General features: G+C 38.2%; 1 protein-coding gene across 4 annotated transcripts in view; it reads left to right on the top strand.

The window, feature by feature from the left end:
* The window catches only part of LOC143276119 (uncharacterized), a 355742-nt gene that overhangs the window by 171033 nt on the left and 179709 nt on the right, over positions 1–5000 (top strand). The window contains exon 1 of one of the 4 annotated variants that reach the window (XM_076580527.1): positions 1924–2138. The exons of the other annotated variants lie outside the window; for them this stretch is intronic. The gene's annotated coding sequence lies outside the window, so the exon portion shown is untranslated. Of the gene's footprint in view, positions 1–1923; positions 2139–5000 lie in introns of those variants that run through there. 4 annotated transcript variants of the gene reach the window in all.

The following is a 5000-nucleotide window of genomic DNA, read 5'->3' as shown; positions in this document are numbered from 1 at the left end:
GATGTGTGTTCTTTTGTTCTGTGTTAAAAATTGATTTAAGGTGGAAATCCGCCCGCCTCCCATCCTTCCCTCCTTTTATTTGTGTGTGTGTGTGTGTGTGTTTGTGTGTGCGTGCGTGCCTACGCCAGTGCGTGCGTGTTGGTGAACCCTGCCCTTCCTTGTACAGAAGACATTCATTGCGCCAGAAGCTTGTTGTAAAACGAAAAGGACATGAACTTTCTTTGCGAACTGAAGAAAGTGCCTGTCTGACACTGGCATGGAGAGAGAGACTGAGACAGACTGACAGACAGAAAGACATTACTGTATGAGAGAGAGGGGAGGGGGGAGAGAGAGAGAATATCACACACACACACACACACACACACACACACACACACACACACACACACACACACACACACACACACACTGGGCAGACACATACAGACAGAGAAAACTGTATAAAGAAATTGCATGTCACACACACACCGCACACACACACACACACACACACACACACACACTGAAAGAGAAAGAGAGATTGCTACAGAGAGAGAGAGAGAGAGAGAGAGAGAGCTACAGAACAGAAACATGAGAGAGAGAAAGGCAGAGATTCATCATAATATATCATGTCCAAGATAGGTAGTATGTCCTATGAAGAGAGACTAACTAGTTTGAAATTCCCAAGCCTGGAATATCGCAGGTTAAGGGGTGATATGATTGGGACATACGAGATTCTACATGGACATTATGATAAGAGCACTACACAAAACCTTTCCACTCTAAAGGACAGTACTCATACCAGGGGACACCCACTAAAACTAATGAAGACATTCACAAAATCAAACCTTGTTTCACACTTCTTCTTCTTTTTTTTTTACTAACAAGGTTGTTAACTTCTGGAATGATATGCCCAGTAACATTGTCACTGCAGGAACACTCAGTTTACAGTTTTAAGGATTTATTCGATAAACACTGGAAGGATTATGGATTCCAAGTTAATTTCTCCATAGGAAGCTAACCATAACATAGTAATTGCGCACTCTTATATAAAATATGAAAAAGAAGAAGAAGAAGAAAGTCCCAACTGATCAGGCAAAAGGCTGATAAAGCCTAAAAGCCGTGACACTTGATATGATAAGAGAGAAAATAAAACCGGAAAATTACAATCTTCTTATGTCTTGTGTCTACTTTTAGTATGCTATTTCATGCCTATTTTGTTCATATCCTTTAACTGATTTTGTGTTGCATATGTATGGCTGTGATGATATGTATGTATGATTTTCTCGAAGTTACTTTTTAAAGGTTTCTGTTGTGTTGTTGTTATCTACTGTGATTATTTATTGTACGCATGGGTTGCCACCTGAACATTTTATGTCTTTTATGTATACATGTTGAATGACTGTGATTGTTTATGTGTTTTACACCACAACTGAATTTTTCTTGTTGAGATAATAAAGTATTCTGTAATCTGTAATGTGTAATGTCAGGGGAGAAAAAAACAACAACAGAGAACTGGATCAGGTGGAAATAGAAGAAATGGAACGGAAGAGATTACAAACAATCTTAATTAAGGAGAACAGCAAGGTCCGCTGTACTGTCTCAATCATTAACAGCGGAGATCAGTTTCGTGCATACCGCGTATTTTAGAAGAAAAAAAAAATAAATAAGATAAAGAAACAAAATTAATACATTAAGATATAATTCAGAAAAAAATATAATAATCATAGAAGGTGAATTATTAACTAAACTAAGAACAAAAGCGACTAACAGCGAAACACCGAGTTTTAAAAAAATCAAACAAAAAAAAAAAGAGACAACAGCGCACCGCGAACTCTCCGATCAATTGAAACACGTTTCGTCCCTCAAATGCAAACAAGAGAAGCAGAAGACACGAACAATGACTGCCCTCCCCACGCCGGCGCGGAATTTGTTTCTTTTTTCTTCCATTGGGTATTTTCTCAGTTCAGACGTCCTGAATTGAAGTTGGTGGTTTTGTTTGCGATGAAGTCGGTGATTAAGTTCCATGAAGAAGAAAGAAAGTTGTTGCTGCTGAAGAGTGAACAAAACGAACGTGTTTTTCGGTCGACCAGTGTGTCAACATCGGTGGATACTGAGGCTGCTTCGGTCGACACAGCACGGACTGGGCAGAGTGTAAGGTGAGAGAGATTGTGTAACTGGATCCGTATGAACACCTGGCGCAGGTGCGTCACTGACCCTTTGTTTTAAAAGTGTGTTTTCCCCCTTCTCTGTCTGTGTGTTTTGTACTGTTTTCACGATTGTGCAGTATGAAGTGACCAATGTAAGTTTATTTTCCTATTCATTACAGTCTTAACTCTTTCACTATCTTTCAAGTCTGTTTCATTTATTGTAACCCTTCACATTCTCTCTCACTGTCTGTCTGTCTCTGTCTCTTAACAGTGTGTTGATCTGTCTGTCTGTCTGTCTGTCTGTCTGTCTGTCTCTCTCTCTCTCTCTCTCTCTCTCTCTCTCTCTCTCTCTGATCACAAAACATACAAAGACATCATTTGTAGTATATGCACAGACACACGTGTGCATGCACGCGCACACACACACACACACACACACACAACACACACACACACACACGCACACACACACACACACACATTCAGTATCAGATTCACTGCACTTTAAAATGATTCATGCATGTGCATACATTTGTATGTACCTGTGCTCAAACTGAAGCAGAGACACTTGCATGATATACTTTTGTTTTATAATGCAAATTGCAGTTGCAGACATGTATACATGATCAATCTACTTATTGCTTGGGAGTTATGTTGACAAATTATGTCTTCTTGCTGCATGATATATGTTTGTTTTTTCTTTTGTTTTTTGCATCAGTAGTGGCAGACAGAATGTCATTAACATTACAAATGTATGCTTCCATTCTCAGCTTTTGCATGTCTTTTTTCCCACTGACCCATCCACAATAAAATTAAAGTTAGATCAATTAAGATATGATGCCTCTGAATTAACTTTGGTCGGTAAATTTGTATTAATCAGGTCAGACTTATCCTTAGAACAGTCCAGTTTGGGTTTTTTTTGTTTGTTTGTTTGGTTTTTTCAATTTCAAGTATTTTTAACAAAAAGAATAGCACAGAATGGGTGTTTTGGGGTGTTTTTTTTGTTTGGTTGGTTTATTTTAATTATTTTTTTACCAAGTATACACAAGGAACATTGAAGAACAAAAGAAATTGTTTGAATTACCCCAGAGCCTAGATTGAAAAATAGCAGTAATTGATCTAGAACCAGCAAATGAGCCCTGGGGAGATAGAAGCAATTTGTTTGTATCTAGTGTTCACAGTGTAGATGGGTTAGTGTATGGACAAAGGGCCAAAGGCAGTGTCAACAAGAGAATGAGTGGTCACAATGTCAGGGAGTGCATTTGTGTGAGTTTGCATTTCCTACACTTTCTTTGTGAGAGAAGGAAGAAAGTGTATTTAAACTATTCCAATTGTTTTCAGCTACACAAACAAGATAGCCACTGTGCTCTTTCTTATTATAGGTTTGTCAAACTGATTGCTCAGTACATTTTTTGATGTGCAAAAACCATTTGTGGTCCGTGTTTCCTTATGTGATCACCATCTGTTTCTTCTTCTTTATTTTGTGATAATAACTAAATAAGAGACATCTCTCTTTTTGTATAGATAGAGCTGTAGATGTAGATCTGTATACATTAAAACTAGGACAAGAGTTTTGATTCATGTCATCTAAAAATACAATAAACTGTGAAGATTATGTCTCCCTACCCTTTTCAAGAGAATTAATCAGGTCAGCATTGACATGTTGAAACTTCCACCACCACCACTCTTTTTTTCTTTTTTTTTCCTTCTTTTTTTTAATGTTGTACAGTTTACATAAACCATAAAGCAAAAGATAATTGCTTTTTTTTCATTTTTATTTTCATTCTAATGCTAAAGAATGATAGACCCATTAAATTAGTTTTCTGTTTTCCTGGCATCAGAGATCTTTTACCCAATACTCTTGCGCCCAATCAGTGGCAGCCTCTGTATGTGTGTGCATGCGCGCATGTGTGTGTGTGTGCGAGTGTGAATGTGTACACATGTGTCAGGAGAGCTCTCTGCATGGGTGTGTGTGTGTGTGTGTGTGTGTGTGTGTGTGTGTGTGTGTCTGTCTGTGAGCAACGGAATATTGGAACATGCAGGTGTGCATATATATATTTGTATATATGTGTGGGGGTGGGGATGGAGGTGCCGGAGAGGGGGGGGGGATATGGGCGTATGTGCGCGTGATTGTATAAGTAAGTGTGTGTGTGCATGCATGTGTATGTGTGTGTGTGTGCGTGTGCCATGGAAGCTGCGATACGTAGCCTTGGAATGAGTGCGTGGAGGGGGTGGGGTGGGATGTGGGTTATGCTGCTGGTGAGGCATCTTGGCAGATGTGGCGTAGTTTATATGGATTTGTCTGAACACAGTGACGCCTCCTTGAGATACTGATAATGATACTGATACTTACCGTTTAAATTATAGTGTGCATCCACATAACATGTGTGCAGCACTGACATTCTAGTCCCAGAACCAGAATCTGGTCTGCACTGAATAGATCTTATATATATATATATATCTCTTGAACACTATTTGTTTGTGCAATTTTTTAGTATTCAAAGATTTCAAAGGTCAAGTAGATTCAAACAAATAAGGTTCAAAGAAATACTTTGCCTTTGTTACTGTTTTAAGATCTTTACCTCACTACAGAACTCATTATTTTAAAATCAGGTTGACACATCTGCAGTAGCTATTATTCAAAATATGTCAATTTTGGGTTCCCAACCCAGAAAGGGGTGATTTTTTTCCAGCTTCAGTTACATTAGAATAATTTGCAAGCACTGTTTTGCTTAATTCCAACTCACAATAAGTCACATACCATTTATGAATTTTAAAATGTGAGTTAAAACTCAACAAAATTGTGCAAGCAAATCAGTTACTTATACTCAGTTCCATTATTTTATTCAGATTATTCATTAATGACTAAAA

The sequence above is a fragment of the Babylonia areolata genome, chromosome 31, assembly GCF_041734735.1.
Source record: "Babylonia areolata isolate BAREFJ2019XMU chromosome 31, ASM4173473v1, whole genome shotgun sequence".
NCBI lineage: Eukaryota > Metazoa > Mollusca > Gastropoda > Neogastropoda > Buccinidae > Babylonia > Babylonia areolata.
The sequence above is the reverse complement of the archived record's forward strand: the minus strand, read 5'-3'. Positions and strand labels throughout refer to the sequence as shown.